The sequence below is a fragment of the Aquarana catesbeiana genome, linkage group LG10, assembly GCF_042186555.1.
Source record: "Aquarana catesbeiana isolate 2022-GZ linkage group LG10, ASM4218655v1, whole genome shotgun sequence".
Taxonomy (NCBI): domain Eukaryota; kingdom Metazoa; phylum Chordata; class Amphibia; order Anura; family Ranidae; genus Aquarana; species Aquarana catesbeiana.
In genome coordinates this window covers 85424696-85450227 of record NC_133333.1, presented here as the reverse complement: position 1 = coordinate 85450227, position 25532 = coordinate 85424696, and the positions used below count along the sequence as shown (strand labels likewise).

At 45.3% G+C, this 25532-nt stretch overlaps 1 long non-coding RNA gene across 1 annotated transcript in view; it reads left to right on the top strand.

Annotated features, from left to right (window-relative positions):
• LOC141110045 (uncharacterized) overlaps positions 1-25532 on the top strand; it is a 46814-nt gene that overhangs the window by 11365 nt on the left and 9917 nt on the right. Inside the window, exon 2 of the long non-coding RNA XR_012236221.1 lies at positions 18853-18926. This is a non-coding gene — a long non-coding RNA (uncharacterized lncRNA). The remainder of the gene's footprint in view (positions 1-18852; positions 18927-25532) is intronic.

Genomic DNA, 25532 nt, shown 5'->3' with positions numbered 1-25532 from the left:
ACATCTGGCGAAATCTAAGTCATAAAATGCTTGTAGCTTCAGGTTTCTTAGGCCATAGAGATGATTGGAGCCATTCTGGTCTCTGATCAGCTCTATGGTCAGCTGGCTGAATCAACGGCTGCATTCTCAGGTTCCCTGTTGGGACAGGAGAGCCAGAGAAAAACATGGAAACGGTGGGTGGGGGGGCAATTCTTTCCCACTGCTTGTAAAAGCAGTCTAGAGGCTAATTAGCTGCTAGGATTGCTTTTACATGAAAGCCAACTGCTGGCTGAAAAGAATGATACCAAGATGATACCTAAACCTGCAGGCATCATTCTGGTATAACCACTCAAAGTCCAGCAACATACCAGTACATTGCTAGTGCTTGTTGGGCATATATTGTAAACTTTTTTTTTTTTTTCATGCAGCCTGTGGACTGAACGAAAAAGAGTGATCGGTGGGTATGCCCACCATTAGAATACCTCCCTTCATCCACCCACTTCTAATGATGGGAATACATGCACCGTTTTATATATGCCGAAGCATGGGGGCATCCTTCCCAAAAGGTAGGAGCAAATCGCTCCTCCGCTCTTCCGCCCCTGCTGCCCCCATGCTTCGGCACATATGCTCTTTTTTTTTTTTTTTTTTTTTTTTTTTTAACTGTGGTGGTGAAATCACCTCCGACAGCGCTGGAGTCACGGCTTTATGTATCGTGGGAGCAAACGCTGTTGGTGTCAAGATAAATAAATCCGCGCTGCAACTGAATGGCATACCTGCTAAGCAAATGATTAACAGTAAAACAAAATAACATTACAGTATAACAATAAGACTTTCCATACCTGCAAAGCAAATACAAAAAAAATAGTAAAAAATAATTTTTTAACGCAATCTGTCCCTAAAATATATATATATATATATATATATATATATATATATATATATATATATATATATATATATATATATATATATATATTTATTTATATTTACCAAAGCATGGGGGGCATCCTCCCGCAAAAGGGTAGGAGCACCTCCGCCCCTGCTGCCCCCATGCTTCAGCATATATGCTGAAGTATGTAACTGTGGTGGTGAAATCACCTCCGACAGCGCTGGAGTCACGGCTTTATGTATCGTGGGAGCAAACGCTGTTGGTGTCAAGATAAATAAATCCGCGCTGCAACTGAATGGCATACCTGCTAAGCAAATGATTAACAGTAAAACAAAATAACATTACAGTATAACAATAAGACTTTCCATACCTGCAAAGCAAATACAAAAAAAATAGTAAAAAATAATTTTTTAACGCAATCTGTCCCTAAAATATATATATATATATATATATATATATATATATATTTATTTATATTTACCAAAGCATGGGGGGCATCCTCCCGCAAAAGGGTAGGAGCACCTCCGCCCCTGCTGCCCCCATGCTTCAGCATATATGCTGAAGTATGTAACTGTGGTGGTGAAATCACCTCTGACAGCGCTGGAGTCACGGCTTTATGTATCGTGGGAGCAAACGCCGTTGCTGTCAAGATAAATAAATCCGCGCTGAAGCTGAATTTCGTACCTGAAAACAAAAAAATGGTTAACAATAAAACACAGTAAACAGTAAGGTATAAAAAAAATTACATATCTGAAAAGCAAACATGATAAAACATAATAACAATAAAACATTATAGAATACAGTAAAAAAGAGCAGAACGAGAGAGGGAGAGAGAGAACAATAAAACGACAACTATTTTTGTTTTTTTTATTTTCCCAACTGTAACTTTTGTAACTGGTACCAGGTCTCTCAAAATGCGATGGCATCTTGGGAGACCCTGTGAAAGTGTGCCTAGTCTGTGCAGTGCTGTATCCTATGCTAAAACTCAACTAGTGTATGGTAGCGTTCAAAACATTCACCAATGCAAAGACCAGGATTGTCAGGACAGGAGGGACAATAATAGCGGGTGTCATGCCTATATCCGCGCTTGCTGCAGACACAACATCTTCTTTGGGGGGCTCGTTGGGTAGGGGTACTCGGGAGGACATAAGGAAAATGCCTCTCATGCAGCCGGATTACTGTATTTGGTTGGGGAAGGGGAGGTGGAGCACCGTCTGGAAACAGAAGGGCTCTGACGATCTCTTCCTGAAGGAAGGATCCAGTCCGTCCTGAAGCTCTGTATAGCACATGAGCATTCAGCAAAGCCAATTGAAATAAATAAACAGACACTTTCTTGTACCAGCGTCTGGCCTTACAGGCAACTAGGTACGGCGCCAACAACTGGTCGTTGAGGTCCACCCTTCCCATGTTAAGGTTATATTCGTGGATACAGAGGGGTTTCTCCACAACACCAGTCGCCGTAGGAATTTGGACCATCGTGTCTGCATGAAGGGAGGTAAGAACGAAAACATTCTTATTATGCCTCCACTTCATAGTGAGCAAATTATTACACTGCAAGCAGGCTCTCTCCCCCAGCCTAAGACGGGAATCTACAAGCCGCTGGGGAAAGCCCCGACGATTAGGTCGCACGGTGCCACAGGCTCCAATCTGTTGATCAAAAAGTGGCACGCTCGTGTAATAATTGTCCACGTACAAGTGGTACCCCTTTCCGAATAAGGGTGACACCAAGTCCCACACAATCTTGCCAGCGCTTCCTATGTAGTCAGGGCAGTTTTTCGGCTCTACGTGACTATCTTTTCCCTTGTAAACCATAAACTACATGTATATCCTGTGGCCCTGTCAGAGCGCTTATACATCTTGACCCCGTATCTGGCATGCTTGCTGGGAAGGTACTGTTTGAATGACAAGTGGCCAGAAAACTTAATCAGGGACTCATCAATGCAGACAACTTGATGGGGCGTAAACAAGTCTGCAAAACGTTGGTTGAAGTGGTTTACAAGGGGCCGAATTTTGTAGAGCCGATCGTATCCAGGGTCTCCACGAGGACGACAGAGTTCATTGTTGTTGAAGTGCATGAACCGCAAAATCTGCTCGTATCGTGCCCTGGTCATGGGGGCGGAGAACAAGGGCATACGGTGAATTGGGTCAGTGGACCAATATGACCGCAACCCACTCTTTTTTTTTTTTTTTTTTTTTTTTTAGTTATGCCCATGTTGAGGGAAAGGCCCAGAAAGATCTTAAATTCGGAAACCGTAATTGGTTTCCAATCTCTGGCAAGGGAGGACTGGGGAATAGTGGCGATGTGTTGACCAGCGTACAAATTGCTTTGGTACACAATAGATCTATAGAGATCTTCGGTGAAAAACAGCGAATAAAAATCAAGTGATGTAAAATCAACTGTTTCCACCTGAATGCCGGGTTGGCCAGTGAATAGGGGAAGTACGGTGCTGCATAAGTGGTGAGTTCCTAATTAGGATTGGCGAATGCAGCAGGAAGGGCACTATGGGCACGACGGGCCTGTGTTCGTCTTCTTCTTGGTGGCAGCGGGACACTAATTGTGCTTGCCACCTCACCAGCTTGAACTGCACTTATGGGACTCGCCACGTCACCAAGTGTTACTGCAGTGCTGGATGTATGACCAGGGTGTACTAGGCCGCTGGTGTTTGCCAGTTCACCAGAAGGAATAGCGGCGCTAGTACTGCTCTGCTCCATACGAGGGACCTGCGATTCTTGCACCTCAACAACAACAGAAGAAGTTCGGGGTCTGGTACGCCTGATCTTGGCAGGGACCACAACTCCGTCATCAGAGCTATCTGTCATGGAGCCGCTGTCCTCTACAGGATCGTATTCTGAGCCTGAATCTGACAGATGAGTGACTTCCTCTTCACTATCTGTCATGCTCAGAAACGTGTAGGACTCTTCACTAGTGTACCTTCGATTTGCCATTTTGGGCTCTAAATTTAGGGGTACACTAGTGAGACTCACAGGTAAAAAAGCTCCTGACTGTTAGCGACTGTATCAAAACGCTACCAAAAAAACTGTTAGCGATCGCAGGGATCAGGCCTGACTCTGCGAACGCTGCAGTTATGTGTGTTCAGTGTTTTGTAACTGACAGTGATCGATCGATACTGCACTTGGCTGGGCTGGGCCGAGGGGCAAAACACAGGTGCTAGCAGGTATCTGGGCTGATCCCGCTAACACTGCGTTTTTGGGAACCCTAAACTGCTGGGGACGCTAGTATAGATCTGATCGGATCAGATATTGATCCGTCAGATATTATACCACTAAGGGAGGTGTATGCTGCGTGCGTGGGTGTTAGCGCTACTGGCACTAACCTGACGCTGCCTGGTGCGACGCAGACCCTATCTGACCCTAAAACTTATATCACCCGCTGGGCAATCAGGGGGTTAAACCTTTATTGGGTAATAAACGGCGGGGGCCCTGACACTATAAAAAATAAACTAACCAGCGATACCCGTAACAGTTATGCGGTGATCACTGGTGAAAGGGTTAACTAGGGGGCAATCAGGGGGTTAAAAACCTTCATTAGGTAGTATATGGGGGTCCCTGATGCTATAAAACGCTGATGGCGAGCCTAAATACTTACCTCCCTAACTAGCGTCACCAGTGACACTAATACAGTGATCAGTAAAAACACGATCGCTTAGTGACACTGGCGATGGGAGGGTGATCAAGGGGTTAACCTTTATTAGGGGGGCTTAGGGGGGTAACCTAGACCTAAAGGGGGCTAATACTAACTGCCCTACCACTTATAACTGTCACAAACTGACACCAATGCAATAATCAGGGAAAAAAAAAACTGCTATTGGTATCACTTTGACAGGGGGTACAGGGGGGTGATCGGGGGGTGAAATGTGTGCCTAGAGTGTCCTACTGTTAGTGTAGTGTTGGTGCACTTACTTGATGTCTTACTTGATGTCTTCTCTCCTCGGCGCCGGAACGGAAAAGACCGACTCGAGGAGAGATGACATCACTTCCTCTGCCGCTGTTTACATTTCAGAGGCAGAAGAAGAATGTCATTGACTGGGAGCGATCGCGAGGGGGTGGCCACGAATGGATGGCCTCCCTCTCACCTCTGATCGCTCAGGGAAAGATGCCGACCGCCTCGGGCCCCCGGGAGGCAAGTAACGTACCCATACGTTACTTTGCCTGCCTGTGCCATTCTGCCGACGTATATCGTTGTGAGGCGGTCGGCAAGTGGTTAAAGTCACCACCGGGGGGCTGTCAAGAGCACGTACCTGTTCCATGATTGTCAGTCTCGCTCTGTGTAACAAGCTGCACGCTTTTTTTTTTCTCCTAGGAATGTCCCCCCCCCACCTGAATAGCTTTCCTCCAGGCAGACGGAGCATTAGACGGCGGTGTGCTGTGCCGCTCTCGCCGCCATTACGCCGTTTCTTCTTCTCCTCCATGCAGTCCAGTCAGGTTCGTTGCCCGCTTGCTCGGGAAAATGCTCTATTTTAAAATGGATGAGGGAGGGGTGCGATGGGTGGTTGGAGGAAGGGGGTGGGGCTTAGCAGCGTTGGCACGATTTGGCGTCCACAACGCGGGCTGCATAGCTATAAAATGCACCTTTTTCAGGTGCGTACAGCTAGGAGGGACACAGAGCAGACGAGTGGCATGTGAGTGGGTGACACAGGCATTCCCAGGCACATTTGCTTTAAGCATCAGGCTTAATAGCATTGGCAGTTGCTGGACTATTGCTCAGCAGTTGGTGCAGTTTTTTGGTGGTACCTCTGCAGTTGTGCTCAGCGCTATGACCAGAGGAGGTGGTTCAAATGCCACAAAGACCAAGGACACAAAGGGGTCACCCTCAGGTTCTAAGGACCCTCCCTCTCAGAGTGAGTCATCAGGGTCATCAGGGGCTGCAATTGCTTCTGACACTTCAGCCCCTGTCTATATAACTGAGCAGGTTTTCTCCTCAGCTGAGGTGGTTTAGAGGAAAGATTAGTGGCTTTAATCACGTCTTCACGGAATGGAAGTAAATGCAATAGGTCCCCTTCTACCACCCAGGATCCCCAAATGGAGGAACTGTGGGAGGGGGATGATGAATCCCCCTCAGGGGACCGTGAACAGGCTGATGATTCCTCTTCTGAGGAATCAAGTGGGGAAGGACCTTCTTCAGCTCCACATGCTGAGAAGTTGCTGGTACATTCTCTTACTGAAATGTTCTGCGCCCCATTTAAGCTACCCTTAACAGAGTCGGTTAAAGAGCCCACTTCCTGTTTGGGTTCACTAAAGCCCCCGCAAGCCTTGCGTGCCTTTTCTTGTCCATTTAATTACTAGAAAAGCTTATGTATTCTGAGTGGAATCACCCAGATAAGCACTTTTTTCCTCTTAAGAAGAAGTTTTCAACACTTTATCCTATGGAGAAAAAATTTACTAAGATGTGGAGTATACCAGCAATTGACGCTGCTATATCCACTGAATAAAAGTTTGACTTGTCCGGTTGACAATGCACAAATGCTTAGGGATCCAACTGATAAAAAATTGGAATTCCTGTTAAAAAAACATTTTCTCCCTGGCAGGTTCAGTGGCTCAACCTGCAGTGGCGGCAATTGGGGTATGTCAGTCCTTGAGAGACCATTTGAAACAGATACTCAAGGTATTCCCTGAACAGCAGGCCCAGGAATTAGCTGAGCTGCCAGCAGCTTTGTGCTTTGCAATTGATGCAATCAGAGATTCTATTCTTCAAACCTCTCGCCTTACGCTTAGGTTGGTAGGTATGCGTAGAATCTTTTGGTTAAAAGGTTGGTCAGCCGAAGCGCCATGCAAGAAGCTCCTGGCTGGTTTTCCTTTTTGCGGTGAAAAGCTGTTTGAGGAGGATTTAGACAAATATATATCCAAAAAATATCAAGTGGGAAAAGTACCCTTTTGCCAGTTAAGAAAAAGAGTAAACGTCCCTCATTTAAACAGGCTTTTTCCAAAATGTCTTTCAGGACAGCACCTGAGAGATCATGGCTCCTCCTCCCACAGGAAACACCTCATCAATTAAGTCTTTAATAGGAGGCCTCCACCTTGCTTCCATCAGTTTTTTGTGTTTCCTCCAGCTCGAGGAACACCTCTGGTGGGAGCCATAATCTCTCAGGGCTTTCCTGGGAGACACAGGTTCTCACCTGTTGAGTCTTTTTTCTGGGAGTGTGATCCTCCCACTTGCCTCCCGATGGATTTTCCCGTGGGCTCCAACTTCCATGCTTGAGGAGAGCCTGTATGACTGGGAGTGCTGCTTCTCTTTTTTTTTTTTTTTTTTTTTTTCCCCAGACAGGCGGTTGTCCTCCGTTCCCTGCTGGATGTTTGAATTTGGGATAAGCGGTGGCGGCTGCCATGTTTCTGGTGGCAGAGGAGCGCCTCAGCCACGTCCTGCATAGAAAGAAGCAGCACTTCCGGGTCGGCGCGCGGCGTCATTTCTGGCCACAAAGCGCAGAGGGAGAGGGCAGGGTCACCTGGTGCCTTAAGTTCCAGGTCAGCGCAGCTGCGTTTTTGAATCTGCGGACGCGTGGTAAAATGAAACGCCGGTTCCAGACAGCTATGGATAGTGATGCAGTGGATAAGGGGGCAAGCCAAGGCGCCAGCAAGGCTAAGGTAAGGGACTGTGTCCTCTATTACTCTGGGCCGTTTTCTCCTGTGGGGGGTTACTCACCCCCCCATCTCCCTGGGAATGTTTGTTGCAGTGGCTAGTGTTAGCTTATCTGCCTAACAGGGGACCTTTAGGTGGTGGTGGCTTGCTGGGCACATGGAAGTAAGATGTTGTCTTCCTTAGTACACCTGAGTGTCTTATTTGTGCTGTGTGGCAGCATTTTAAGCGTGGTTTCCTTGTCTCTTCTGTTTGTCCAGGCCAAAGGTTCTGCCCAACCAGTCAAGAGAAGGTGCCCTGTCTGAAAAGAGAAATTAAGCGATGTTTGGACCAAAACGCTTTGTGCAGATTGCATTGCACATCTAGTCAGGGAGGAGTCTCCATCCATGTGTGGCAATTTGGTTACAACCATAAAGGATGAGCTCCGGGCCAGGTCCGGAACCAGGTCCCTCCCACGGTTCAGCAGCCATCTTTAGAACCCCAAGGCGGCTCTCAAATAATATTAGGGGGTCCAATATCCCAGGAAGGGTCTGTTTCCCTCACTCCAGATGAAACAGATTCTGAGGAGGAGGAAAATGAAACGGATGCTGCTTCTAAGTACAAAATGTCGCTAGAAGAGGTTGGTGGACTCATGAAAGTAATCCATGCTACTTTGGGGATAGAAGAGGAAAAGAAGGAACTCTCCCTGCATGACCGCATGTACGCTGGTTTAGGAGATTCAAAAGGCTGTTCTTTTCCAGTCCATTCAATTATCACAGATATGATTAAAAAAGAGTGGCTGGAACCTGAGAAAAAGCCATTCTTTTCCCGGGCTCACAAGAAAAGATTTCCATTTGAGAAAAATCCTGACTCTATATAGAAAAAAGTTCCAAAATTGGACTCTACCTTTTCCCAGGTCTCAAAGTCTGCGGACCTCACCTTTGAGGATATGGGCACTCTGAAGGAGCCCATGGATAAAAGGATGGACCTGCTTCTTAAAAGAACCTGGCAATCGGTGATGAACAATCTAAAACCGGCAATGGCAACAACCTGTGTTGGAAGGAATTTAGATCACTGGGTTAACCAGCTGAAGGCCCATGTTACAGCGGATTCCCCAAAACAGGAGATTCTAGACTCCTTTACAACTCTATCTGCAGCGATATCATATATTGCAGATGCTTCTGCAGAGTCTATTCGCATGTCAGTCAGGTCAGCAGCTTTAACTAATTCTGCTAGGAGGGCCTTGTGGCTGAAAACTTGGCCAGGGGATTCTGCATCTAAAATTAGACTGTGTAGTATTCCTTTTGCAGGTGATCTGTTATTCGGTTCGGAGCCAGAGTCCATTCTTGACCGTACGGCAGATAAAAAGAAGTCGTTTCATGTCAAGAAGAAACAGGTACAGACCCGTAAGTGTTTTTTTCGGCCCCAAAAAGGGCAGCAGGAAGGAAAAATGCAGAGCAAGAGGAAGCCATGGTCTTCCCAGAAACCCAAAGGTAGGGGTGGAGTGCTCTTCAATCCTCCTATGACTTCCGGAAAACCGTAATGACTTCCCCCTCAAGGTCGGGGGAAGACTCCAGGAGTTTCTTCCTCAGTGGAGAGCCATTACTTCAAACCAGTTCATTGTGAATATGCTCTCCCAGGGATACGTGATAGAATTCATGAAAGAACCTCCAAAAAGATTCCTGATGACAAACGTCCCAAGGGATCCGGTCAAAGCTTTCGCCATGAAGTCCCTAATTCAGGAACTGAAAACCCAGAAAGTCATTGTTCCGGTCCCGACAGGGGAGTTCTTCCAGGGTTTATACTCGCATGTATTCCTCATTCAGAAACCTTCAGGAAAGTTTTGACTCATCCTGAATCTCAAAATGCTGAACAAATCAGTAGAGTACAGAAGGTTTCGGATGGATTCCATTTTTTCAGTAAGAAACCTCCTGTATCAAGGGTGCTACATGGCATCAATAGATTTACAAGATGCCTACCTCCACATTCCTATTGCCGCCAGGTCACAGGAATATAAGGTTAGCACTGAAAGAAGGTAAGAAGGTGGTACATCTACAATTCAGAGCACTCCCGTTTGATCTGTCATCATCCCCAAGGGTGTTCACGGAAATAATGGCCGAAGCATTTGCGCCTAGAAGGAATCTCAGTGATTCCTTTTCTGGACGACCTGCTGTTTTTTGCCCAAACCAAAGAAGGTCTTCAAGAAAACTTGGTCAGGGCCCGTGTTCACCTAGACAAGTCCATAGGGTGGATCTTAACCACTTCCCCACCCGCCTATAGTAATATGACGTCCACAGATGGGATCTCCCATCCTGGGTGGACGTCATATGACGGCCTCGAGTTCCCAGCCGCCACGTTGCTCGGGACCCGGTGCGTGTGCCCGGCGGCCGCGATGTCCGCCGGGCACCCGCGATTGCCCGTTAACCGGGCCGGACCGTGGATCTCTGTGTGTAAACACAGAGATCCACGTCCTGTCAGCTCAGAGGAGAGCGATCTGTGTTCCCAGAACGGAGGAACACAGATCGGTCTCCTCCCCTTGTGCATCCCCTCCCCCTACAGTTAGAAGCATTCTCTAGGAAACACATTTAACCCCTCCCCGCCCCCTAGTGGTTAACCCCTTCACTGCCTGTCACATTTACACAGTAATCAATGCAATTTTATAGCATTGATCGCTGTATAAATGTGAATGGTCCCAAAAATGTGTCAAAAGTGTCCGATGTGTCCGCCATAATGTCGCAGTCATGAAAAAAAATTGCGATCGCCGCTATTACTAGTAAAAAAAAATAAATAAATATATATTTTTTTAAAAAATGCCATAAATCTATCCCATATTTTATAGACGCTATAACTTTTGCGCAAACCAATCAATATATGCTTATTGCGATTTTTTTTTTTTTTTTTTTTTTTTTTTTTTACCAAAAATATCTAGAAGAATACGTATCGGCCGAAACTGAGGAAAAAAAATTTTTTTTTTTTTTAAATTGGGATATTTATTATAGCAAAAAGAAAAAAATATTGCATTTTTTTTTTTTTTTTTCAAAATTGTCGCTCTTCTTTTGTTTATAGCGCAAAAAATAAAAACCGCAGATGATCAAATACCACCAAAAGAAAGCTCTATTTGTGGGGGAAAAAATGACGTCAATTTTGTTTGGGTACAATGTCGCAAGACCGCGCAATTGTCCTTTAAAATGTGACAGCGCTGAAAACAAAAAATTGGTCTGGGAAGGAAGGGGGTGAAAATGCCCGGTATTGAACCGGTTAAACCTTCAAAAATCAAATCTGATCCCTTCACAGGAAGTGTAAGGCCCCTTTCACACTGGGGCGGTGGGGGCGTCGGCGGTAAAACAGCGCTATTTTTAGCGCTGTTTTACCGTCGTTTTTGCGGCTGTATTCGGCTGATAGCGGTGCGGTTTTAACCCCCGCTGGCGGCCGAAAAAGGGTTAAATCCGCTCGTACAGTGCGGCTATAGCCGCGGTATTACCGCGGTATAGCCGTGCTGTCCCATTGATTTCAATGGGCAGGAGCGGTTTAGGAGCGGTGAATACACCACTCCAAAGAAGCGGTTGGCAGGACTTTTTTTACCGTCCTGCCAGCGCACCGCTTCAGTGTGAAAGCCCTCGGGCTTTCACACTGAACAAACAGCGGAGGCGGTTTGCAGGCGGTATTTTTAGCGCAATACTGCCTGCAAACTGCCCCAGTGTGAAAGGGGCCTTATTCCTGGGTTTCTGTATCAACTCTTTGGAGCAAAACATTTTCTTTCCAGAAGAAAAACAGAAAAAGTTGATACAGGTGGTTTCATTGCTATAGTCCAGCCAAATTCTGTCCATCAGGAAGATCATGTCAGCGTTGGGAACCCTGACCTCTTCCATACCGGCAGTTCAGTGGGCAAAGCTCCATTTCAGACCTCTGCAAAGCTTTCTGTTAAAAACCTGGGATCACCAGCAAGACTCACTGGATTCACTAGTGAAGATCCCCACAACGGTGAAAAGGAGTCTTTGGTGGTGGAAGAACCAGACAAGGTATTCAGAAGGCCTGTTGTGGTCCTTCCCAACCCAGGTAAGGTTAACAACCGATGCCAGCTCCTGGGGTTGGGGGGCTCACATGAACGGTCGATGGGCAAAGGGCCCATGGTCCACAAAAGAAGCACGGGGGTCCCCAAATTGGAGGGAACTAAAGGCAATAGAAATGGCCTTGCTAACCTTTTGCAGAGGAGCTCCAGGGACAACATATTCAGATCCTGTCAGACAACGCCACGGCGGTGGCCTACATAAACAGACGGGGGAACCAGACCCAGAGTTCTGCAAAACCTAGCAAGAATCATTCTAAGTTGGGCAGAGCTACATACTCTATCCTTGTCTGCGGTCCACTTAAAGGGGACCCTAAACAGGGTAGCAGACTTCCTCAGCAGGAACCAGGTATTCGAAGCGGAGTGGCAACTGAATCCAGAGGTCTTCAGTTTGATAGTGAAGAAATGGGGGCGGCCAAGAGTGGATCTCTTTGCAACGCAGAAAAATTCTCAAGTGTCGCGCTTCTTCTCCATGAACAAGAACGAATCATCACTGGGAGCGGATGCTCTGGCGCACAGTTGGAAATTTCACCTCTGTTACGCATTTCCCCCGTTTCAGCTTATCCCTCGGGTCATAACAAAAATCTGGAAAGAGGATACAACCGTAATTCTCATCACTCCCTTCTGGCCCAAAAGGCCTTGGTTTTCATCCCTTCTTCAGATGCAACTAAAACCGTATTGGCACCTTCTGTTAAGAAAAGACCTCCTGTTACAAGGTCCTCTGCTTCACCAGGAAGTAGCAAAGCTAAAACTCATGGCTTGGCTATTGAGGAGCAGCTCTTGAAGAGAAAAGGTTTCTCGGACAGATTGGTGGCTACCCTCCTATCCAGCAGAAAGAAGGTTACAAGAACAATATATTCCAAAGTCTGGAAAGTCTTCAACTCTTGGTGCACAGCATCTGACAGATCACCAAAACAAATTTCCTCTGTTCTGGAATTTCTGCAAGAAGGAGCGGACAAGGGCCTAGCAATCAGCACCCTCAAGGTTCAAGTTGCTGCACTGGGGGTATTTCTGGAAAAATACATTTCATCAGAACCCTTAGTGATTAGATTCTTCAAAGCTCTCACCCAGTCTAGACCAGTGGTGATCAAAAGTTGTCCAGCATGGGACTTATCAATTATTCTACAGGCCTTGACCAGGGAACCTTTCGAACCCATTGATTTAGCCTCCCTGAAATTAGTTACTTTGAAAACCGTTTTTTTAGTGGCTGTTACAACAGCTCAAAGAGTCAGTGAGCTGCAAGCCTTCTCAATCAGGGAGCCATTTTTATTTTCCATTTTCTCAGACCGAATTGTTCTGAAGACAGATCCTAATTTTTTACCAAAGGCCGCTTCGATCCAGAATTGAACTCAGGAGATACTTCCTACTTTTTTGTTCTAATCCATCGGGTAAGGAGGACGAAGAATTCCATACCCTGGATGTTAAAAGAGCAGTTTTGAGTTACTTGGAAAACACTAAAAACTTTAGATGTTCAGACGCTTTATTTGTTTTATTTTCCGGTAATAAAAAAGGAAGACAAGCTTCCAGAGGAACCATTGCCAGATGGTTGAGAATGGCTATTTCAGAAGCCTATTCCCTTACAGGTCAAGAGTCCACTAAGTATCCGGGCTCATTCTACAAGAGCTTCGGTGGTGAGTTGGGCAGAAAAAGCTGGCGCCACCCCCGAACAAATCTGTAAGGCAGCTACTTGGGCAAGTCTGACAACCTTTGCCCGTCTTTATAGGTTTGACTTAATGAAGGCTGGGGACCAGGCTTTCGGAAGGAAAGTCTTACAGGCTGTTGTCCCACCCTAAATAGAGTAAGTCTCGATAATCCTCTCGGGTGCTGTCCTGAAAGACGTTTTGAAAAAAATGCAAGTTAGACTTGCCTGTAACTTGTTTTCCAATAGGCTTTCAGGACAGCAGTAACCCGCCTGTTTTTATTATGTTGCTGTAATACTATGATATAAGTGTCGCTTATGTGTTGCAGCTGGGTCTGGAGGTTCTCTACAAACAACTGATGGAAGCAAGGTGGAGGCCTCCTATTAAAGACTTAATTGATGAGGTGTTTCCTGTGGGGGGAGGAGGAGCCATGATCTCTCGGGTGCTGTGCTGAAAGCCTATTGGAAGACAAGTTACCGGTAAGTCTAACTTGCATTTTTCTCCAGTGCTAGGGGCATCAGCCTCCAGGCAGTCGCGACGGCCTCCACCATCAGGTTCAAGAGGCAAACCTCAGGGTCAACCCCAGGAACAAAAAGTCCTGGAGCAGGAGATAGAATGTTAAAGCCTGTTTATGAAGGGGCACCCCCGCTCGCTCGAATGGGGGGGAAGACTTCTGCAGTTCTCAAAGGTCTGGGAGGAAGAATTTCGGGACAGACGGGTGGTCTCCACAGTGCACCAGAGCCTCAGTTGGTGGAGGATATCCGAGAATCTGCAGAAGGGGAAATCCTTATTACCGGTTACCTGGAAGGTGGTATCAACAGATGCCAGCCTTTCAGGTTGGGGAGCAGTCCTGGAAGAAGCATCTGTCCAAGGGAAATGGTCCAGAGCCGAAAGGACCTTGCTCATCAACATTCTAGAAATTCGAGCAGTGCGTCTAGCCCTAAGGGCCTGGACATTCAGGTTGCAGAATTCTCATGTGAGGATTCAATCCGACAATGCCACAGCAGTGGCTTATATCAATCACCAAGGGGGCACCAGAAGTCAGGCAGCCCAGGCAGAGTGTCAGGAAAGACGTCTGCGGAGTACAGCTGCTGTTTCCAGGTGCATACCTGTGCGCAGGCGCCAACCAAGAATGATCAGAACAACCACAGGCACTTCTGTAGACAACCATGCGTGACCGCGTGTTCGCGCACATGTCACCAGAATGGCCTTTAGTCGGTCTATTTAAACGGCGCTTCAACGCTGACTGGTTGCTGCTTGGTCTACAGTGTTTACCTGACTCCTGATTCCTGTGTATTTGACTTCTGTTACCGATCTGGCTTGCTCCCAACAACCTCTGCCTGTTTCCTGCCCTGACCCCTGGCTTTCCACGGACTGATCTGTCTCCAGTTCCTGTTACTTAGCACGTGTTGCTAAACCTGCCTGTGACCCGACTACACTTCTGCCTGCTGTTTATGCCTGATTTGCCGGTCCGTTGCCAAAACCTGCCTGTGACCCGACTACGCTTCTGCCTGCTGCTTTTGCCTGTTCTGCCTGTCTGCTGTCTGACCCTGCTTCTAGTCATCCAGCCTGCTACAAGCTCCTGCTTCCTGTAGTGCACCTCTGTCTATCTCCTGCCAAGCCTGCCAGCCATCTGCCGTTTGGCTTGCCTGCCACCTGCTGTGTTCCGGCTTCCTGTTTGTGAGTTCCTGGCTTCTACTGGTACAGACTTCTGGACTGATCATAGGCACTCTTACCCCACCGTGCCCCTGAGCCTGCTGTCCCACTATCAGGGGCTCACAAGCCGAAGCTGTATGAGAGGCCTTCCTCTACACGTCAGGCTCACCCACCAGGTACATGACAGAGAGGTAAACCATATCTTAACCTGGGCAGCAAAACATGTGCTGTGCATTTCGGCAATCTTCATTCCAGGGGTAGAGAACTGTCAGGCAGACTACTTAAGTCGCCTGCAGTTGTTCCCAGGGGAATGGTCCCTTCACCCTGACATCTTCCTGGCTATATGCCAAAGATGGGGGATCCCGGCTGTAGATCTGTTTGCGTCCAGGTTCAACAAAAAACTTGACAATTTTGTGTCAAGAACAAGGGATCCACTCTCATGCGGAACAATTCTTTGATACAAAGCTTTATACAGGGGGTAACGCGGCTTAATCCACCGGCTAGGGCACCCCTGAACCCTTGGGACTTGAATTTAGTTCTGTCGGCATTACAGAAACAGCCTTTTGAGCTGATACAACATATTCCTTTGGTCCCTTTGACAAGGAAGCTAGTGTTCCTGGTAGTCATTTCTTCTGCAAGAAGGGTATCAGAGTTGGCGACTCTTTCTTGTAAAGAGCCCTGTTTAATCGTTCACAAGGATAGAGTAGTATTGTGTCCTCCATCCTAGCTTTCTGCCAAAGGTGGATTCGGGTTTTCACCTAAACTGGGATATTGTTTTACCTTCATTCTTTCCAGAACCTTGTTCTAAGGAAGAAAAGTCACTACACTCTTTGAATGTAGTGAGAGCAGTCAAGATCAATTTAAAGGCGACTGTTTAGATTAAAAAAACAGATGTTTTGTTTGTGTTGCCTGAAGGTCCTAGGAAAGGACAGGCAACATCGAAATCCACTATTGCCAAATGGATTCGGCAGGTAATTTATTCAAGCTTATGACTTGAAGGGTCCACCTTTTCAGGTCAAGGCGCACTCCATCAGGGCTGTTAGTGCTTCGTGGGCAGTGCATCACCAAGCCCCCATGGCTCAAATTTGCAAGGCCGCAACCTGGTCTTCAGTCCATACATTCACCAGATTCTATCAGGTGGATGTAAGAAAGCAGGATATCGCCTTTGGGCGCAGTGTGCTGCAGGCAGCAGTATAGGACCTCAGGTCTGATTGCATCCTACTTTTGTTTGTGTCCCCTCCCCTCAGGTGGCATTGCTCTGAGACATCCCATACAGTTATTACTGTTGCTGTGTGTCCCGTGATGTACGATAAAGAAAATAGGATTTTTATAACAGCTTACCTGTAAAATCCTTTTCTTTGAGTACATCACAGGACACAGAGGTCCCTCCCCTCTTTCTGGTTACATGTGTATTGCTTTGCTACAAAACTGAGGTACTCCTGGTAAGGGGAGGGGTTATATGGGGAATTGAACTTCCTGTTTAGGGTGTGCCAGTGTCCATAACCTGAAGGTGCCATATAACCATACAGTTATTACTGTGGCTCTGTGTCCCATGATGTACTCCAAGAAAAGGATTTTACAGGTAAGCTGTTATAAAAATCCTATTTTCTTTATCGTACATCATGGGAAAATCCTATTTTTATTAATTTCTCCCGACAGTTACCCGCTGAAAAACAAAAACAAACCTTCCTCCGTTGTGATGTTGCCCGCTGTCTGGCATGGCATCTGTTATATAGCCATGGGGAGTGGCTACCTGATGACATCACGTGGAGAGCCCACCCTTTTATGTCACCTGGGCAGGCTCTCCGGGTGACGTCATTTCATGGCCACGCCCCATGGCTATATAACAGATGCCAGACAGCGGGCGACAACACAACGGAGGAAGACAGCCACAGAACAGCAGCCTTTTTTTTGGCCGGGAGAGGACAGCTTAGAGCTATTAATAAATGACTTGTCAAAAACGTGTGTATTTACGGCTTTTTTGTTGAATGGGTCTGGGTACGATGTCCATTAACATGGGGGAGGCCCCTTTGTTAAAGGGAGCTTCCAGATTTTGATAAGCCCCCGCAAACCCCGAAACCAACGGCCAGGGTTGTTGGGAAGAGGCCCCTGTTTCAAAGCGCCCACCCCCCCATGTTGTGGGCATGCGGACCGGTATGGTTCAGGAAGGGGGGGCGCTCACTCGTCCCCCCCCCTTTCCTGACCTGCCGGATGCATGCTTGGATAAGGGTCTGGTTTGGATTTTGGGGGGGACCCCACACCATTTAAAAATCTTTGCTGTGGGGGGGAGGAGAAATAACGACCTCGCACTGTGTGTGTGTGTGTGTGTGTGTGGGGGTGGGTGTTTTTTTTTTTTTTTTTCAGCATGGAATCCCGCTGACAGCTGATGACTCATTGGTTGTTAAGGACATGACGGCCGGCTTCCCAGCCTCCTTTTTGGCAACCAGCTATATACAGTGTGTTTTAATGAGGGGGTGTGGGGGGGAGGGTTTACAAACAGATGTAAGTGGATTGTCCGCTAACATCCGTTTATCGTTCCGTTCCATTTTTAACAGAAAAATAGGGTTTTGTTCCGTCTTACATGGAGCTTAGCGGAGGCAGATGTCAGCGTCCGCTAGCCCATGGAGATGTGTGTCCGTTTTTTTTTCTTCTGACAACGGATGGAGGAAAAATGGACCTATGGAATGCCCTTGTGAAAGGACCCTTAAGGTCCATGCACACTGGCTTAAAAAAATGCTGCTTCTACAGGAGTTTTGTGTTTTTGCCTGTAGAAGCAGCTCAATGTTATCCTATGTGTCCATGGAGCTAGGTAGTCCATAAAGTTGATTCAGGGAAAATCAGATTGCCTCTCGGGGGATCCGGAAGGAATCTTTTTTTTTTTTTTTTTTTCCCCTGCTGTAGCAAATTGGATCATGCTTTGCTGGGGTTTTTTGCCTTCCTCTGGATCAACTCTGGGTATAGGATTACATATATGTGATTTGTGTTGGTCTTTTTTCAACCTAACTATGTAAATATGAGTTAAGAATACATACTGTGTTAAAAAAAAAAAAAAAGAGGTTTGGTGTCATTTTAAGCTTTGGGTTGGGGGTGAGGGAATGCTAGAGTATTTTGTATGCAAGTCATAGCTCCCAACTGTCCCTGATTTTGAGGGACTGTCCCTGATTTGGAGCAATGTCCCTCGTTCCCCCTCATTTGTCCCTCGTTTTGGTCTGATCCTTATAGTTGTATATAAAATGCACTTTTTATCTTTCAAAAAGTGTTTCCCAGTGCTGAACTTTCATCCAAATTCTAAATTGGTGCATTTGAAAATGTTAAAAGCCAGTATAAAGGAATAGTAGTGGTAAAAAAAAAAGCTCTTGCGGATTTAATTAACCTTTTTGTTTTGGTCAATTCTCCTTTTAAGAGGGTGTGGCAGGGGGCATGTCCTATGCCTACATACGTTTGCTAGTAGGTGTCCCTCATTCCCTCTCAAAATGTTGGGAGGTATGTGTAAGTGAAGCATTAAATCTGATTCCAAGGCAAACTCAATCCAATCAATTGAAACACAACCGGTGTTTATGCAAGCCTGTTCTATTTATAGGAAAGAAAAACTGGACACATAGAAAGCAGTAAACATGTAAAAGGTGCATCAAAATTTATAGTTAAACTTTTCCAATAAGATGTGTGTGTTGTGTTTTTTTTTTGTTCTGCTTCTAGGCAGGCTTTCGCTCCTTTCTTCTTCTCTTTTTTTTTTTTTTTTTTTTTTTTTTTGTTTTGTAAATTAATACCTCCAGAAAAAGCTAAATTGATTTTGTTTCTAATGGTAAAACTTAATGATAACCTAGCATGCCAATTGATTGGTTCATCTTGATACTTTAACCCTCACTCTCCGCTTATTATAGATTGCTTTTCCAATTAGTATGATGGAGAGTGTCTCTCTGATCCTAAAACTTTCTCCAACCAACCACTTTGTTTTCACTTTATTTTACTGAACTGTGTTTATAAAATGATAGTGACTGAGCCACTTTTTTTTTTTTTTTTTTTTTTTTTTTTTTTATCTGGTTTATTGCAGAGTGCGCTATATATTGTATAGCAATGCAACAAAACTTGCTTACACCCACTGGTCACAGCCATTTAAGACACGTGGTGAGTATTGTAGAGATTTTATTGCATTCAGGTTTAATTCTATGTATCACAATAGCTCCTGATCCATCAGGGATCAAGACTTTAATTTTTAAAATGTATCTTGTAGAGGCCTTGACATGTGGCATGGGGGTTTTGTTCATGTAAATTTGCTGCATTTTTACATCAGTTTTGAATGCTGCCCATTTACTTAATAACTTCAGGTCTGCTCTTCTGGCTTCCACTAAGAAGTAAAATACACCAAAAAGATGGTTTGTTTTTATTTGGGGGTCGTCCGGATGCATGTTGCCCCAGATGTGGGGATGGAGACTTGATCCATATGCTTTGGAGGTGCCCCAAATTGCATAGATCCTGGGAAGAAATGTTAGATAAAAATAGCTCAGCATTTGAAATATGTAACTAGCCCCTGCTCGCTCGATTCCACTCTTCCGACACTCCTCTGCGGCTATTGAATCAGATTGCAGATTGCAACGTCTGATGGTTCGGTCATCCGATGCTCCATGATTCGAACTACAGCTATGTGCCGTTCCAATCCAGTTGTGATAGCTCAGAACAAACACCAGGCAGGCTGTATGTAAGTTCAAACAGGGATCTCTTTTATTGAAAGGAATACAGGCTCTTTTATACAGTAAAAGAGGAGGTGCATACCTCCTGCTCATATTACTCTGAACATACACCTGTGACCAGAAACCTAATTAACATGGGCTAATTAACTAATCCCTTTAGACAGCCTAGATGACTCAGTCATGACCTTTAAGCCAGACTGGCCGTCTTGTAGCTCAGAAAACACAATCAACATTATCACAAATCAATGCAGAACTCTTCTTTACACAATAGCAGAGTTAATTAACACAAACAACAATGGGGATCTAATGACTCTTAGATCCCATACTAGACTTATTTACAATAAACACATTCTAGCAGGCAACAGACAGACAGGTGGCTGGAATTGACATCAGCATCTCCTAACAGTATTTGTCCCAGCATTATGAATCGGCCACTATTTCTAATATGGCAAATCCAGGGTCCCCAGAGTCTGTGTCTCTTGGGGGGATATGGATGCAAATCTAAAGTAACGCCACCATAAGGGTCCCCAGGCATACAGCTCACAAAGAGCACCGTTCCGCCAAATGCCAGGGCCCATAATCTGTCCGTAAGAGCTAGAATTCAGTCCCCTCCAAAAGTCTCTCTCCCGGCTAGGTCTGTCACAAAATAAATCTATGCTTAGGTCAGATATTATGTGTACTGGGGTATAGGGAGTGGGATCTGTGGTTAAACGAGCAACAGTTTTGAGATGCCTTTTATCAAGCTAGGAAAGTGATTACCTGGAAATGGATAAACTCTAGGCCACCTTCCATAAAGGAATGGGTGAGAATGATCAATAACACAATAATAAGGGAAAAAAAAGTAAGGGATATGGAAAGCACGGATTGAAACCCCAGGATTGATATCCGAGATCGAGAATATATAGAAAGTTTGTTTATGTAATCAACTGATCCTAATAGTGTTATGGGGAGGGGGGGAGCTTAGATGAATGTACAGGGCCTTGAAAAAGTATTCACACCCCTTGAAATGTTCCACGTTTGGTCATGTTACAACCAAAAACGTAAATGTTCCTTATTGGGATTTTATGTGATAGACCAACACAAAGTGGCACATAATTGTGAAGTAGAAGGAAAATTTAATAACTGGTTTTCATTTTTTTTTTTTACAAATATCTGAAGGGTGTGGCGTACATTTTTATTCAGCCCCCTGGGTCAATACTTTGTAGAACCACCTTTTTGCTGCAATTACAGCTGCAAGTCTTTTTGGGTATGTCTCTACCAGCTCTGCACATCTAGAGTGACATTTTTGCCCATTCTACTTTGTAAAATAGCTCAAGCTCTGTCAGACTGGATGGAGAGCATCTGTGAACAGCCATTTTCAAGTCTTGCCACAGATTCTGAATTGGATTTAGGTCTGGACTTTGGGCCATTCTAACACATGAATATGCTTTGATCTAAAACATTCCAATGTAGCTTTAGATGTATGTTTTGGGGCGTTGTCCTGCTTGAAGGTGAACCTCTGCCCCAGTCTCAAGTCTTTTGCAGACTCTAACAGATTTTCTTCTAAGATTTCCCTGTATTTGGCTCCATCCATCTTCCCATCAACTCTGACCAGCTTCCCTGTCCCTGCTGAAGAAAAACATCCCCACAACATGCCACCACCATGTTTCACGGTGGGGATGGTGTGTTCAGGGTTATGTGCACTGTTAGTTTTTGGTCGCATAAAATTCAATTTTGGTCTCGTATGACCAGAGCACCTTCTTCCACACGTTTGCTGTGTCCCCCACATGGCTTCTCGCAAACTGGACTTCTCATGGCTTTCTTTCAACAATGGCTTTCTTCTTGCCACTTTTCCATAAAGGCCAGATTTGTGGAGTGTATGACTAATAGTTGTCCTGTGGATAGATTCTTCCATCTGAACTGTGGATCTCTGCAGCTCGTCAAGAGTTACCATGGGCCCTTTGGCTGCTTCTCTGATTAATGCTCTCCTTGCCCAACTTGTCAGTTTAGGTGGAGGGCCATGTCTTGGTAGGTTTGCAGTTGTGCCATACTCCATTTTGCATTTGCATTCCTTGCATTTGCATTTGCATTTGCATTCCATCATTTTTTTTTTTTTTCATCAAACAGGGTTTTATTAGGCAAAGATGATGCATATAAATACATAGTATTACCAATATGTATATATATATATATACATAAAAAGCGTATTAAACAAGGACAGTATACATTGTTAATATAATCAACATTAGAGGTAGTATATGTTAATGTAGAAATAAATGTATACCACCATGAACTACTATCATCATAATGTGTAATATTATCTCCCTCCCACCCCACCCCCCCCCCCCCCCCGTTGAACGTATTTGATTTAATTGTATTTTATTTTAGTACACGTGCTATGTATGTGCATAATGTGATACTGTTATATACCTTTAAGTCTATAGGGGATATATTGTGTTTAGTATAGACATGACCATTTTGGGGGAACAACAAGAACCATGGTATCTTTTGGTTTATACTTTCTCTGTATGTATCTGGAATAGAGTTTTAGGTACAGAGATCCGTATGTTGTATTACTGAGCGAGTTTATGGTTAAGTGCAAGTTTCAGGTTCTTGCAACCATCGATCCCAGATTTTGTTGTATTTTGTCGGACATCCTCTGTTAATGTAAATATGTTTTTTGTATGGCAAGGTATTGTTAACTTCTATTTTCCACTCCGTCACACTGGGAGGGGATGGTCTCATCCACTTTCTTGCAATAATTTTTCTGACGGAGAATAGAGTCTCATGTAGGAATACCTTGGTGAATTTGTCAACTGTGTCTGGAAATATCCCTAGGAGACATTGTTTTGGATCTAATGCTATTGGGGAGCCCATGGTGTCGTGTAAGAAAGTTATGACCTGTTTCCATAGTTGTTGTATCTTGGGGCATGTCCATATTAGATGAAAGAACGTACCTGTTTCTTGGTCACACATCGGGCATAGAGTGGACTGATTACGCTTATATCTGGCTACTCGAATTGGGGTGAGGTATGTTCTATGTGTTATGTAAATCTGGGAGAGTCTGTCCGAGAGTTTTGGTGATACTGCTTTGCATGTCTCGAGGGCTTCCTCCCACTCCTCATTTTCCATCAGGCCCACCTCTCTCTCCCATCGAGGCTTCAAATCAAACGCTATTTTTGACGAGGTGGGAGTTAGAAGCATATTATAAAATGTGGATATTAGTCCACGCGGGTCTGCACTTTTAACAATAGCCATAACAGGATGGAGAGCAGGAGGAGCCTCAGCCTGTAAGAATTGTGTTTGGGTTGCATGTCTTACTTGCAGGTATCTGAAAAACATGAAGTGTGGAAGAGAAAATTCCTCTTTGAGTATATCGTAGGTTTTGAGAGTTCCATTGAACAGCAGATGATGTATATAATAAATTCCCCTAGACTCCCACAGCTCCGAGTCCGGTATGTTAATGAATTCTGACATATCTCTATTGTGCCATATCGGTGTATGATCATGCAGTCTTGGTATTTCTAATTTGGTGGAGGCAAGGTCCCAAATACGTCTATAATGGTATAGTAAGGACTTCTTGTCTCCCCCCACCTCAGTATTCCTGGATCCCGCCGATATTGTGTACAGAGAGTCACCTGTGAGTTGCACACTTTTGGAGCAAAGAAGGGTCAGGAAGCGTACGTTGTCTGTCTTGTCTATGTGGAATAGTTGTGATAATTGTGATGCAATGTAATAGAGGTTCAGATCCGGTAGGGCCATTCCCCCCATGTCTGTCGGGTTTTTAAGCGCTGACCATGCGATTTTATGTCTGCTAGTCCCCCACACAAAGGGTTTGAGTAAAGCTTCAAGAGATTTAAAGTGTTTTAATGGGAGATAGAGTGGGGTGTGCCACAATATGTAGAGGATTTTTGGGAGAAGGACCATTTTTATCAGATTTATGCGACCCCATACTCCTAGTGGTAGGCGGGCCCAAGTGCGTATTTTGGTTTTGACTAGTGAAAAGAGGGGTTCAATGTTAAGGGGAATATAATCAGCCGGATCTCTGGAGATATGGATTCCCAGGTATTTGATTGTGTCTGCTCTTTTTAGTGGGGTATCTGTCCATGATTCAGATGGTGGGAAACTGTCTATAGGTAGTATCTGAGACTTTTCCCAGTTCATCTTTAAACCGGAAAACGTTCCAAAATGCTCGATCAACTGTAGTGCTTTTTGAAGGGATGGGCCTGAGTCAGCGAGGTATAATAGGGTATCGTCCGCATATAAACTAATTTTTTCAGTTAAGGTTCCCATTTGTAAACCCACAATCTCGGGGTCCACACGGATCGACACAGCCAGAGGCTCCGCAGCTAAGGCATAGAGAAGTGGGGAAAGAGGGCAGCCCTGTCTCGTGCCTCGACTGAGGTCAAACTCTTGAGACGGCCATCCGTTCGCCACCACTCTAGCTGTGGGGTTTTGATAAAGCAGTTTGATCCACTTAAGGAATCTGGGGCCAAAGCCATATCTTCCCAAGCATTGCCATAAGTATCCCCACTCCACGGAGTCGAATGCCCTGGCCGTGTCAAGCGTCACAATCACCCGGGATCCTACATTTTCATGTGTGGCCTGTAAATTTATGAACAATTTTCGTAGGTTGAACGAAGTGTTACGACCAGGCATGAACCCCGCCTGATCCGTATGTATCAGAGAGAGAATGACCTGATTGAGTCGGAGGGAGAGTACCTTGGCTAATATCTTGATATCTACTTGTAATAAGGAGATTGGGCGGTAGGATTCGGGGTATCCTGGATCTTTTCCCGGTTTGGGTATGAGGACTATTGTTGCCTCTCTCATAGAAGCGGGGAGTGTAAATGTCTCGAATAGGTGATTATATAAAGTTAGAAGTTTTGGGATCAAAAAATCGCCGAATTGGGAGTAAAATTCTATAGGTAGGCCGTCCGAGCCCGGGGATTTGGACCTGGCAAATCCAGCAATAGCCAACGCTATTTCTTCCTCAGTGAGTGGTGCCTCAAGGAGGTCAACCTGGTCTTTTTGTTAACTGGGGGAATGTCGTCTCCTCCAAAAAGGAGTTCATTGGGCCCTTATCCTCAGGACTTTTTGAGGTGTAGAGGTCAATAAAAAAATCCCTGAACATAGAGGTTACTGTGAGGGGATTAGTGATGGATTCACCGCCAGGACCGTGTAAAGATATTACCACAGGGGGTCTATCTTCACTGTGTACCAGGTATGCTAGGAGCTTACCAGCCTTTTCCCCGTGCTCAAACAGCTTTTGTTTAGCAAAGAACATTTTGTGTCTTTCTTTCCCATATTGGAGTTGGGCTACTACTCTGGCCTGGAGTTTAAGTAAGTCTGCATTTGCGGGAGAGGGATCATCTATATAGTTTTGTTCGGATTGAGATAGTACCGCTATCGCTCTATCAAGCTCTCTAGAGGAATCTGTTTTAATTCTGTTAATGCGGGTTGAGAGTATCATGCGAACATGAGATTTAAAAGACTCCCAGATTGTTGTCAGGGAAGCTGAGCGGTCGTTGTTCCTGAAGAACAACTTCCATTCATTCATAAGTTCATCATCCTCAGGGAGTAGTGAGAGCCAGAACGGGTTTAATCGCCAATTCCGCTTTGGTTTGTCAGTGGGCACGCTTAGTGTAATCCAGTATGGGCTATGGTCAGACAACAGCCTGGGAGAAAAAGCCGTCTCTAGTAGTCGGGGTGTAAGACTTTGTGATAACAGTATCATGTCAATTCTAGACATAGAGCCGTGGGAGGAAGAGAAACAAGAGAATAATTGTTTGTGTGGGTATTTGTATCTCCAAGAATCCACAAGATGAAAGGAGGAAATTAGCTTGGCAAATTTGGTTTCTCTGTTGGTTATTGGTTGTGGATTCGAGGGTTGAAGTCTATCTACCGAGGGGTTTAGTGTGGTGTTAAAATCCCCCAGCCAGACCGCCTGGACTGTGGGGTGTTTGGTCATGAATGTGAAGCCCTCTAAGATTATGGGTATGGAGAATGGGGGGGGGGGTACATAGAAAGCCAAAATAAGGAAAGGTTCCCCATACAGCTTGAC